The following is a 13,978-nucleotide window of genomic DNA, read 5'->3' as shown; positions in this document are numbered from 1 at the left end:
TGCCTCCTATTCATCTCTGCCCCAACTGGAGCTGCCAACCCTAAACCATTCTTCACCCCAAACCTGAGCAGCCCAATGTGATCAACCCTGTTTCAGTAACTACCTTCCCACTAGAATGAAGGTCCCTTGTCCCAACAGGTTTTGGATGACCCTAATGTTAATGGGGATAGGATGCCAGCCTGGACCTCCTTCAGTACTCCGTAGGTGGCAGTGTCATGGACTGCCACTTCTCTGTTAGTTCCACCTAAAGAGCTCAGTTGGATGCCTCCCTTCTCCCCTAATCCCTTTGCTTTCTTCTTCTTGGCACATTGGCATGTGTTTGAAATTTTTGGTTGTCACTAGTATCCCGGAGGACACTAGGATATAGAAGTGCTTGCCTCCTACACCAGAATTCCAACTCCTTCCAGGCAAGGGGCTGGGCATTTGCTAGGAGAATGAATGACATAATAATGAGCATTTGTCCAGCAGTGCACCAGTCACCCTACTGTCGTATCTCAGTTCACACTCGCACTCACAGATGGGTGGCATTTACCATATTCTGTGGGGAAGAAACAGGTTCATATATGCTAAGGAAGCTGCCCAAAGCCACTCCAGTTTTCAAAGACAGGCCCTAGCTTTCAGCTCAGGTATGATTTTGGATACCAGCTGAGTGCGTGTACAAAGCCACCGTGTTTCTAGAGCAAATAAATTTACAAAATCTTAGGTCTCCATAAGGAGGCTAACGGGTTTTAGGGTTTTTTGTTTGTTTGGTCACTTGGTAGGTTGGATTTTTTGTCTGTTTGTTTGGGTTTTTTGTTTTGGGGCTTTTATAAAATTATTGTTTTCTGTTGTTGTTCTGTTTTGTTTTGGACAGGGTTCTCTGTGTTAACAGTCCTGAAACTCTGTAGACCAGGCTGGCCTGCCTCTGCATCCCAAGTGCTGGGATGAAAAGCATGAAACACCATGCCCGGCTTTTGTTTTTGTTTTTTTAATTAATCAATTTATTTATTTATTATGTATACAATATTCTGTCTACATGTATGCCTGAAGGCCAGAAGAGGGCAACAGACCTTATTACAGATAGTTGTGAGCCACCATGTGGTTGCTGGGAATTGAACTCAGGACCTTTGGAAGAGCAGGCAATGCTCTTAACCACTGAGCCATCTCTCCAGCCCTTGTTTTGTTTTTTTCAGACAACATCTCATCACATCATTCTGGACGGTCTTGAACTTGATATGTAGACCAAACTAGCTAGTCTTGAACTCACAGACATCCTCTTGCCTCTCTGCCGTCCAAGTGCTGGGACTGAAAGTGTGTGCCACCACACTAGCTTCAGTTTAATTCCAAACATCTGGGAGAGCCATGGAAGGCTTTGAGCAGGGAATACCATGATGAGATACATTTTTTTGATATTTTTAATTTTATGTGAATGAGTGTTTTGCTTGCCTGTATGCATATGCACCAGGTGTGTACCTGATACCAAAAGAAACCATAAGAGGATACACTGTAACTGGAATTACAGTTTGAGCTGCTTTATGGGTGCTAGAAACCAAACCTGTTTCTTCTTCAAGAACAACAAATACTCTTAACCCATGAGCCAGCTCTCCAGACCTGAGATGCATATGTCTGAGAAAACTATGGTTACTGTATATAGAATGATGGCAAAAGATAGTCTGGGTACTGGTGGCACATGCCTTTAATCCCACCACTTGGGAGGCAGGGGCAGAGGCAGATGGACCTCTGTGAGTTTGAGGCCAGCCTAGTCTACAGAGCAAGTTCCAGGACAGGTTCCAAAGCTATACAGAGAAACCCTCTCTTGAAAAATCAAAATAAAATAAAATAATGATGAAAGAGCTTTAAGGAGCTGTCTTGTCTCTACCATCAAATGACTTAGAAAGTTCCAGCTAGCCGGGCGGTGGTGGCGCACGCCTTTAATCCCAGCACTCAGGAGGCAGAAGCAGGCAGATCTCTGTGAGTTCGAGACCAGCCTGGTCTACAAGAGCTAGTTCCAGGACAGGTTCCAAAACCACAGAGAAACCCTGTCTCGAAAAACCAAAAAAAAAAAAAAAAAAAAAAGAAAGTTCCAGCTATGAACCCAAAAGTGACCATCACCAAATACTGAAATTGCCTGTACTTGGATTTTGACTCCCAGCCTGCAGAACTATGAAAAGTTTGTATTGTTTGTAAAATATTATGCTATATTCTATTCTTATTATGTATACAGTGTTCTGCCTATATGTATGCCTGCACTGCCAGAAGAGAGTACCAGACCTCATTACAGATGATTGTGAGTCACCATGTGGTTGCTGGGAATTGAACTCAGGACCTCTGGAAGAGCAGCCACTGTTGTTAACCTCTTAGCCATCTCTCCAGTCCCATAATTTATGCTGTATTCTTATAGCAACTCAAAATAGACCACTCATAAACTGAATATGGTGGGAAAGGGACAGCCTAAATTCAGTTATGTTGTTTAATTCTGTCAATCTGATTGAAATGAATGAAACCTAGATTAGTAAAACATAGTTCTAGGTGTCTGTGAGGGCAATCCCAAGGCAGCTAAAGGAAAACCTACCCAGAATGTGGATGGGACTGACCAGTAGACTTAGGGACAGGATAGAGCAATTTTATTCAACATGTACTGTGTGTGTGTGTGTGTGTGTGTTGGGGTGTGGGTGGGTACTGGAGCTGAACAAGGCTTTGCACTTGCTAGGCAAGCACTCTACCATTGATCCACATCGCCATATCCTGACACATGCTCTTGCCACCATGATGTTCTCCTTCACCACAGCCATACAACAAGGGGACAAACTAATGGTGGACTGCAGCCTCTACAACTGTGATCCAAAAGATCTGTCTTAGCTCCTGAGGACTTCCTTCGGGCATTTCCCAGTGGCAAAAAGCTAGGACTTCCACGTAATTTGTAATCAGCATCCGCTTAGTTTGCACAGTGATAACCTGTGAAATTGTTCTCTTTTTGAGGTTTCCATTTTTTTATTGTTCGAAATTTTATATCAGTATATGTTGTACAGTGAGGCTATTCCCTTCCATCTTATCATTTTCTTGCCCTCAGCCCCTTTTATCTCCCTAGCCTCAGGCTAGCCTGGAACTTCTTAACAAGGGTGACCTAAACTTGTAAGCCCCTAACTCCATCTTTGGAGTGCTGGGCCTACAGATTTGTGCCAATACACCTCATTTATGTGTGTAAACTTGGGGCTCTCTGCAAACTCTACCAACTGAGCTCCTTCCCTAGCACCTGTAGTTTTTTCATGCACAGTATCCAGAACTCAAGAATTTGTAGAACAAGGTGCACATCAGCAATGGTTTGAATAAGAATGCCCCCATAGGCTCATATATTTGAAAGTTCCAACCAGGAAGTTGGAACTCTGATAGGAATAGAAGGATTCAGAGGTGTGGTTTTGTTGGAGGCAGTGACACACTTCAGAAGCTGGAGTGTATCTGCCTAAGGATCAGGATGTAGCTTTTATTAGCTACTGCTCTAACACCTGCCTGCATACCACCATGCTTCCCACCATCATGCTAATGGACTTCTGTAATTGAAAACAAGCCCCCAATTAAATGTAAGAGTTGCCTTGGTCCAGATGCCTCTTCACAGCAACAGAACAGTGACTCAGACAACATCTGTAGTCCCAGCTACCCAAGAAGGTGAAACAGGAAAGTCACAAGGCCAGAAGTTGGTGTATATTTAGAGACTGCAGTGATGGCACAGCACTTTCCAGTGCTTGATGTTTGTCCAGAGGACCCCAATTCCAATTCGGGGATCTAATATTATTCTGGCTTCGAGAACATACAAACATACACATTAAAAATATCTTTTATCCAGTTAGTGGTGGTGCACATTTTTAATCCCAGCACTTGGGAAGCAGAGGAAGGCAAATGTGAGTTCAAGGCCAGCCTGGTCTACAGAGCAAGTTTTAGGAAGCAAGGACTGTTAAATAGAGAAACCTTGTCTTGGAAAACTAAAAAAAAAAAAAAAAATTACATCTTTACATCTTTTAAAAATACACTTAAATCAGGTGGTAGTGGCACAAACCTTGAATCCCAGCACTCATGGATGTCTGTGAATTTAAGGCCAGCCTGGTCTACATAAGTTATGAACAACCATAACTTGTCTTGGGGAAAAAAAAAACAAAAAACAAAACAAAACAAAAAAACACTTAAAATATCTAGGTAAAGCCAGGCAGTGGTGGTATAGGCCTTTAATCCCATCATGGAATGGGAGGAGTGGGGTTGGGGGCAGAGGCAGGCAGATCTCTGTGAGGAGTAGGCATGCCAAGATAGGGCATAGTAATAAAAATAGACAAACAGTCCATAATATTGCATGCCTATAATCCCAAGTATTCCAGAGGTAGAAGCAGGTAAATCTCTTAGTTCTATGTCATTGAGGTCTATCTATAAAGGGAGTTCCAAGTCAGCTAGGGCTACATAGTGCGACCTTGCCTCAAAAAAATAAAAAAAGAAAAAGAAAAATCAGTAGATCAACTAAAGATTAGATAAGACAAGATTAAAAAAGTGGGAGATCTTAAAGCATAGCTGTAACCTAGAGGAGAAACAAGTTATAGCTTGTTTTTCTGTGTTACAGATCAAATATACCTACACCCTGAAAATGCTCAATTATAACACAGAAAAGAAAGTTATATGAGGGGCTGGAGAGATGGCTCAGTGGTTAAGAGCATTGCCTGCTCTTCCAAAGGTCCTGAGTTCAATTCCCGGCAACCACATGGTGGCTCACAACCATCTGTAATGAGGTCTGGTGCCCTCTTCTGGCCTGCAGGCATACATGTAGAAAGAATATTGTATACATAATAAATAAATAAATATTTTAAAAAAGAAAGTTATATGAAACACAGCAGAAAAAGGTGCCACAGAAGCATAGTCCACCTAATAAAGTCCTCATCTACCCATAATTTTGAGAATTTCAGTGACCCCTATGTAAGATAAATATGAGCAAATGCAAATACCTATTCTGAAAACAAACTGTTTAAGTAGCTTTAAAAACAAAAACATTTCAAAAATATGTGACAGCTTCCCAAGGAAGCTAACTAGCAAGCAAACCAGAGTAATTAAAAACAACAAAAACACTACCTAGAGAGAGTTCTTTAAAATGTTTCATGTTGGGGGCTGGAGAGATGGCTCAGAGGTTAAGAGCATTGTCTGCTCTTCCAAAGGTCCTGAGTTCAATTCCCAGCAACCACATGGTGGCTCACAACCATCTGTAATGGGGTTTGGTGCCCTCTTCTGGCCTGCAGGCATACACACAGACAGAATATTGTATACATAATAAATAAATAATTAAAAAAAGAAAAAAAATAAAATGTTTCATGTTATTAGCATGGAAATTGTGTGGAGACAAGCTTACGACTCTCAAACCCTGATCCTCTGGCCTCAGCTTCTAGGATTGGATATCAAAGTTGAGATATGTTGGTCTTTTTTTCACATTAAGTTTTTTTGAGCTTCTGTATGTTTTACACTTTTAGCATATTTCTACTAGATTCACCATCTTTAAAATACTCAAGAGCCACTTAAGGCTTATAACTACCATACTCAGTAACCTCTTATTTTTAATCTCTTTGAGACAGAATCTTACTATGTAACCCAAATTGACCTTGAACTCATGCTCCCCTTGTCTTATCCTCTTGAGTGCCGAAGTCTGATTTCTTAAAAACTAAATAAGTAGATAAAGTTTTGACTATTCTAGGTCCTGTGTACTTCATGTGATTTTATAATCAGCATATCAGCTATACCAAACCCAATATCAACAACGTATGTAACATGCAGAACAAATTGGAAACAGTGACATCTAAACAGTAATGAGAGGCTAGAGAGATGGCTCAGCAGTTAAAGGCACTTGCTCTTGCAGAGGACCCGGGTTTGATTCCCAGAACCCACAGAGTGGTTCATAACTATAACTCTAGTTCCAGGGGATCAAATATTCTTTTCTGGTCTTTGGGGGCAGCATGCATGCCTGTGGTGCATAAGCACATATCCAGGCAAAGTCACAATAAAAAAAGAAGCAAAATCTTTAGTATTGAGTTTTGAGGTTCATGAACTATTTACTTTTTGGGTTCTGTTTTGTTTTGTTCTTTTGAGACGCAGGCAGTTTGTGTAATGGTTCTGGCTGTCCTGGAACTCACTCTGTAGACCAGCCTGGCCTCAAACTCAGGGATCTGCCTGCCTCTGCCTCCGAGTGCTGGGATTAAAGGCGTGAACTGCCACCACCTGGCATTTTCCTTTTCTTTTCTTTTCTTTTCTTTTTTCTTACTGAAATAGTGTTTCTCTGTGTACAGCTCTGGCTGTCCTGGAACTAGCTCTGTAGAGCACACTGGCCTCAAACTCACAAAGATTCACCTGCCTTTGCATCCCAAGTACTGGAATTAAAGGAGTGGAAAACCACTGCCTGGCTCACTTGGAATTTCTAAGATGCGCAAAGTAGCCTAGACACTGCCATTATTTTATGCTGGGGGTATTATAGGACCACCATCCTTGACCATTTTAGCTTTCTTAAAAAAGAATATTTGCTTGTGTGTGTGTATTGCTTGCATATAAGTCTGTGTATAATATGTATGCAGTGCTCCTGGAGGTAACAGGAGGTCATGGATCTCCTGGGACTGCAGTTACAGACAGTTGTGAGACACCATGTGAGTAATGGGAATCAAACCCAGGTCCTCAGCAATAGTCCTGTCTTTGATACTTTTTTACCGCAAGGACAAAATACCATGACAAAAAAAAAAAATAACAAAACCCCCTTGCAGAAGGTTTGAGTCCCTGATTGTCTTGACTGAGAGCATAGTAGCAGGCAAACATGGAAAGTGCTGGAGCAGCAGCTAAGAGCTTACATCCTGACCCACAAGCATGAAGCAGAGAGCTAACTGGAAAAGGGTTGGGCTTTTAAAACCTCAAGCTACACCCCTAGCGACACACCTCTTCCAAAAAGTATTGCTGTCTGGACGGCCAGCCTCCAGGCAGCACTGGGCTCAGAAAGAATCCACAGCATTGGCGTAAACTAAGACTTTTCTGTCTGAGGGAGTTAGGGAAAAGATACCACACACTTTGATGGTTTCCTTCTTTATTCTTTTTTTTTTTCAAATATTTTATTATTTATTATGTATACAATATTCTCTTTGTGTGTATGCCTGCAAGCCAGAAGACTCCATTACAGATGGTTGTGAGCCACCATGTGGTTGCCGGGAATTGAACTCAGGACCTTTGGAAGAGCAGGCAACGCTCTTAACCTCTGAGCCATCTCTCCAGCCCTCCTTCTTTATTCTTCTGTATTCTTTTTTTTATTATTTTTTATTTTTTTGGTTTTTCGAGTCAGGGTTTCTCTGTGGTTTTGGAGCCTGTCCTGCAACTAGCTCTTGTAGACCAGGCTGGTCTCGAACTCACAGAGATCTGCCTGCCTCTGCCTCCCGAGTGCTGGGATTAAAGGCGTGCGCCACCACCGCCCGGCTCTTCTGTATTCTTTAAGGCCTATGTGACAGCAGGAAGATCCAGCCTCTTCTGATGGACTGGGCCTGGACTAGACTGGACCCCTAACAGCTATACAAAGGTATATTTATTGATTGTTACACAAAAGATTTCCTCATAATGTTAGGTTGGGAGCGTAGGTCCCAGTCCCTCGCATCTATCCCCGCCCCCAGGCCTGGTCGGGACTTCAAATCCCAGCAGGCCAGGGGTCAGGACCACTCCCAGGGTACTTAAGTGATCCCCCAAAAGAAGAACACCGTGGTCTCCCTTTCTTCCTCCCAGGGGTCGCATTTCTGCAGCTTCCCGGTTTCCCCCTTGGGGCCACCTGAGAATGCAGATCTCCCATTAAACCTGGATATTTCTTAATTTGGCTTGTTTTGATTTGGCCTGATTGGGAATTTTTGCGTTGTCAGGGAGCTCATATTAAAAAATATTCCTGACACACACCAAGGTCCCTAATCTAATTTAGATGTCTTACTGAAGGGGAGCATCACATGCCTCCCTGACTCTAGTCCTTTACTAGGTATCATATGCAATATACAGTAATACAGGAGTCCCAGCTGTGCCTGAGGTGTCTTGTAATCAAAGTCATGGGATGGCTGCAAGGCCCCCCTAAAGCAAAACAGTCACTATTTTTTTTTTAAACAGTCACTATTTTCCACAAGGATTCTTCAAGGTCAAGGTACTTCTAAAGACAGCTGATCATTTTGATATCTACCTCGAATTACCTTGGCCTCTAACCCTGCATCCTGCTCCCTGTCCCTCCCACCTCTGATACCCCCTCCCACTCCTACACAGAGGTTGTGAAAGTGGGCATTATATTCACCCTGACCTGGTCTCCTAGACCAATCCCTCATTGATCCCCCAATTCACCCTTTGCTGATGGAAGCTCTCTTATAGACATCATGAAACTGCCAGGTGACTTATGCAGTGGTCACTTCTGCTAAAACAGGCCGAAGCGATCTGCCTGCCAGTGGGGACCTCTTCACAAAAGGCTGAATTAATTGCCTTGACTAGAGCACTCCAAATAGCTAAGGGTCAACAGGTTAACATGTACACTGACTATAAATATGCCTTTTTAATAGCCCATACCCATTCTGTCCTTGGAAGGAAAGGGGCTTCCTCACTCCCAAGGGCACACCCATAGTTAATGGACCCCTTATAGCCAAGCTCTTGGAGGCCCTCCAGCTCCCTGCAGAAGTAGCCATAATCCACTGCTGGGACATCAGTCCTCCAAGGACGTGGTGGCCTGTGGCATTGCCAGGGCTGACGCAGTAGCCTGGGGAATGGCCTCCAGCTTTACTAGATCTACAGGACATGTTTTTTGACACCCTCCTGTCAGCCCTGCTATCAACCAGAGGAGAGGGACAAACTCCTGAAAAAAGGGCCACACAGACAAAGAACAAATGGTTCTACTTAAATAATGGCCTCATCCTTCCCCAGAACCAGGCATTCTCTATTATTTCAGACATCCACCAAACCTTACATATAGGCCCCAAAACTTTGTTTGTTCCATTTCTTAGAGCCCCTCTTTGATCTCACCAATCTTTTTTTTTTTTTTTTTTTTTTTTTTTTTTTTTTGGTTTTTCGAGACAGGGTTTCTCTGTGGTTTTGGAGCCTGTCCTGGAACTAGCTCTTGTAGACCAGGCTGGTCTCTAACTCACAGAGATCCGCCTGCCTCTGCCTCCCGAGTGCTGGGATTAAAGGGATCTCACCAATCTTTGAGCCCATATTTTACAGGTCCATTCCTCTTGCTAGTCACGTGCAGAGGCCAACCCACAGGGGCCCTCCTTGCACCAGCTCCAAGCACACCAGCCCGATGAGGACTGGCAGGTTGACTTCACATGCCCACTCATAAAAAGCTCTGCTGTCTTTTTTTTTTGGGGGGGGGGGGGTAATGTGCATTGGTGTTGTGAGTGCATGTATGCTTGTGTGAGGGTGCCAGATGCTCTGGAACTGGAGTTACAGACAGTTCTGAGCTGCCATGTGGATGCCGGAAGCTGAACCCAGGTACTCTGGAAAAGCAGACAGTGCTCTTAACTGCTGAGCCATCTCTCCAACCCCCACTATCTCCTAACTCCTGTTGACACCTTTACAGGATGGATAGAAGCATTTCCCACCTCCACAGAAACAGCAGATGTTGTGGCTCAGGTCCTCCTTGAACACATCATCCCTCAGTTTGGCGTGCCATAGACCATCCAAATGGACAATGACCCAGCTTTCACTTAGAAGGTCATCATGCTTGTGTCCCAAGACCTCAGCATCTCCTGGAAACTCCATCTCCTACTGCTCACAATTCTCAGGAAATGCTGAAAGGGTCAATGGACTCATCAAACAACTCACCAAGTTCTCCACTGAACTCGGGTTATCTTGATCCTCCCTTCCCATTGCCCTTAACTACCCTCTTGGCCACCCCACACTCTCCTACAGGCCTAAGCCCCTTTGTGCTCCTTTACAGGAGGCTGGAAGACTGTTCTTCCTCAACCACTGTAAAAGCCAAAAGGTCCTGTTCCTGTCCTGTAAAAACTGACAGTCCTGTAGTTCCCGTGCCACTACAAGACTGTGAGCCAGGAACTAAGCTGGAGAGTTAAAAACAGACAGAGACACACAGAGACAGAGACACGGGTCATCCTTAATACAAGAATACCAATAACGCTCTGTTTATTGTGCTCAGGGGCAGCTCATATAAGGATCCTCAGCCACACCCAGCTCTCGGGATCTTTCAGCTGTAGGCCTCATCAGCCTGCCATCAAAACCTCATGCTTAGAGCAGCTGCAGGCACAGGTGTTTTGCTCAGTTCACTCCAGCAAGCAAAGGTTCTGAGGCAAAGAAAGTCAGGGAGCCAGGGATTTACAGCTCCCACCAAACCACCACTTCCCAACCCAAACCCCTCCATGGCTGGGTACCTCTCCCTTCTCCATTCATATGCTGACAGTTATCTCCCTGCCCCCACACCAACAGATCCAACTGCTCCTGAGCCTGCCCTTCTCTCCCTGGGGACCAAGTATTAAGTCACTAGAGCCCCAGTGGACAGGACCCTACACCGTGATCCTTCAGCTGCCAAGCTCCTGGTACATCAGTGCCAGTACTACCTCTCCCAGCTCACTCAGGATAAATGGTATGTCCAGCAACTGGGACCCTCCACTCTCGGGTTTTTCAGAATCTCCCAATGAAGGGTTTATCTGCTCTTGTGTCTTGCTCATTCACCTTTGTCTCCTTTGTACAACCAGGGCACACCTATGTTCAATTCTTACTACTGATCTTCACTCTTACCATGGCTAGAGCCCTGCTCAGAGGGCTGATGGTCATCTTTTTCTCCTAGTAACTTGCCTTCTCCACTTCCTCCAAGAACTGATTCCTGAGGTCTCCAGGACAGCAGTTAACTTAATACTTCTCCCATACCTTCTGCTGAGCGTGAGTCTAATGACTCCTCTTCCCCACACCGTCCCACGCCAACAGGAAGTAGCTAGATTTGAACCAGCACCCATATGCCCAAAAAAGTTGGGACTTCTAGCTTTCTACCATGAAAGCCCCATCCATTTCTTTCTCTCCAAACCCCACCGTCTCAAAAAATCTGCCAAAAAGAAAAACCACCAAAAAGCTCAGTTCTGCAGTTGCGGAGGCTCCTCCCTTGAAGTTGCCAGTGGCCCAAATCCCCACCCAAAGTGTTAAATCAGGCACAAACCCAGCTTGTGGCAGACATATCATCAACCCTAGCCTACAGAGTACATAAACAGCCTGCTTTAGTTAGGCCATGTGATTTTTCTCCTGCCCCTTCTCCCGCCTTGATATCTGGGACCTGGAGGACTCACCCGGGAGTAGCTTTGTTCAAAATAAATCTGTTCTTTTACTTTTTCAATTTGGCTTGATCTGGCTTATTGCATCCGTGGAGAAACCTATTATAGCCTATTACAGAAAACCCATTACCTACTCCTATAGCTTCCTTGAACAAACTGTATTTTGTGAGTAGAAATAAATCCTTTCTGAAACTGCTTTTATTAGGTATTTTGTTTCACTGACAAGTAAATAGAACAACATGCTTAACTGTTTATTTCCATAACTTTGTTGAAATGAGTACTTTAACCACTCTCCCACCCCCCACGAGAACAGGTTTCTTTGTGTAGCCTTTGTTGTGGAATAATCTTTTTTTGTAGACTGTGAAGATGTGTCTCTTGAATTGATTAAATAAAAAGCTGAACGGCTAACAGTTTGGCAGGATTTTCTGGGCAGACAGGATACTGGGAGGAAAGTGAAGACACCAGAACATGACATACAAGAGATGAGGTAACAATTCATGAGCCGTGTGGCATCACTTAAATGAAGAGAAATGGGTTAAGTTATAAGAGCTGGTTAGAAATAAGCCTATCAGCCAGGCTTTCATAATTAATAAGAAGTCTTTATGTTGTTTATTTGGGAGCTGGCTGGCAGGACAAAAAAACTCACTATAAGCCTTGGTTGTCCAGGAACTAGCTCTGTAGATAGACTGGCCTAAAACTCACATCCAAGTGCTTCTGTTTCCTGAGTGCTGGGATTAAAGGCATGTGGCACCACTGCCCAGCCACCATTTTTTTATATATGTGATGTGTTACATGTATGTGAGTGCGCGTGCCTGTGCATACATGCAGAGATCAGATGCCAGAGATCCTCCACACTTTCCATCTTATTTCCTTAAGATGTCTTTTTTTAAAAAAAAAAGATTTATTTATTTATTTATTATGTATACAGTATTCTCAGTACTCTTCCTGCAGGCCAGAAGAGGGCACAGATCTCATTACAGATGGTTGTGAGCCACCATGTGGTTGCTGGGAATTGAACTCAGGACCTTTGGAAGAGCAGGTGGTGCTCTTCCACCCTTAAGATAATGTCTTAAGGAAGACTGAAGCAAGACATGTCAGCCAGCAATGCTGATTCTCCCTGTCCCTGCCCACCACAGCATTAGGGTTACAGGCACATTTATGGACACTTCTACCTATTTCTGTGGGTGATGAGACCTGAATGCAGGTCCTCATGCATGCTCAAGTACTCTTATCCACCAAGCCATCTCTCTAGTTCCTCAGTACATCTCTTTAAACTATTTTAGTTGTTACATGTTCTAGATACTGATCCTTTTTTAAGTAGATTTGCCCTTTTATTTATTTTGGGACAAGATCTCACTGTAGTTCTAACTGGCCTGGAACTTATTCTGTAGACCAGGCTGACCTTCAGCTTATGGTGGTTCTCCCGTCCGAAGCTAGGTTTGCAGGTGTGTACCAACACTCTAAATAAACATTTTTTTAGCTGCCTTTTCACTAAATTATGTGTATGTTTGCATGTATTTACTGCAGATACACAAGTACTGATGCCTGAGGAGGTCAGAAATGTCAAATCCCCTAGAACTGAAATACAGATGTGATCTGTCAAGTTGAATCAGGATCTCTGAAACAGCAGGTATCATTCTTTTTTTTTTTAAATCTAACTATCACGCACACTTTTGTTGTTCTTGTTTATTTTTCTTTTTTTTTAAATTTATTTATTTATTAAAGATTTCTGTCTCTTCCCCGCCACCGCCTCCCATTTCCCTCCCCCTCTCCCAATTAAGTCCCCCCCCCCTCAGCCTGAAGAGCAATGAGGGTTCCCTGCCCTGTGGGAAGTCCAAGGAACCCCCACTTCCATCCAGGTCTAGTAAGTTGAGCATCCAAACTGCCTAGGCTCCCACAAAGCCAGTACGTGCAGTAGGATCAGAAACCCATTGCCATTGTTCTTGAGTTCTCAGTAGTTCTCATTGTCCGCTATGTTCAGCGAGTCCGGTTTTATCCCAGGCTTTTTCAGACCCAGGCCAGCTGGCCTTGGTGAGTTCCCAATAGAACATCCCCATTGTCTCAGTGTGTGGGTGCACCCCTTGCGGTCCTGAGTTCCTTGCTCGTGCTCTTTTTCCTTCTGCTCCTGATTTGGACCTTGAGATTTCTGTCCGGTGCTCCAATGTGGGTCTCTGTCTCTGTCTCCTTTCATCGCCTGATGAAGGTTAATATTCAGGAGGATGCCTATATGTTTTTCTTTGGGTTCTCCTTATTTAGCTTCTCTAGGATCACTAATTATAGGCTCAATGTTCTTTGTTTATGGCTAGAAACCAAATATGAGTGAATACATCCCATGCTCCTCTTTTTGGGTCTGGCTTACCTCACTCAGGATACTGTTTTCTATTTCCATCCATTTGCATGCAAAATTCAAGAAGTCCTTGTTTTTTACTGCTGAGTAGTACTCTAATATGTATATATTCCATACTTTCTTCATCCATTCTTCCATTGAAGGGCATCTAGGTTGTTTCCAGGTTCTCTTTGATTTAATTGTAGTGGGGTGATCTGCTCACGGTGTTGCGCACGGTCCCTGCAGCCTGCTTCTGCTGCCACAAAGGTTCCCGCCGCCTGCGGCCTGTGTCCTCTGCTGCTTCCAGTCCCAGCTGGTCCCAGCTGGTCCCAGCCGATCCCCGCGGCCGCCTCCGCCGTCCAGCAGGTATCATTCTTAACTGCTGTGCCAA

This window comes from Microtus oregoni, unplaced genomic scaffold, assembly GCF_018167655.1.
Source record: "Microtus oregoni isolate MIOR12 unplaced genomic scaffold, Mior012 000019F_ref0000042, whole genome shotgun sequence".
Taxonomy (NCBI): Eukaryota; Metazoa; Chordata; class Mammalia; order Rodentia; family Cricetidae; genus Microtus; species Microtus oregoni.
This window is presented reverse-complemented; position numbering follows the sequence as displayed.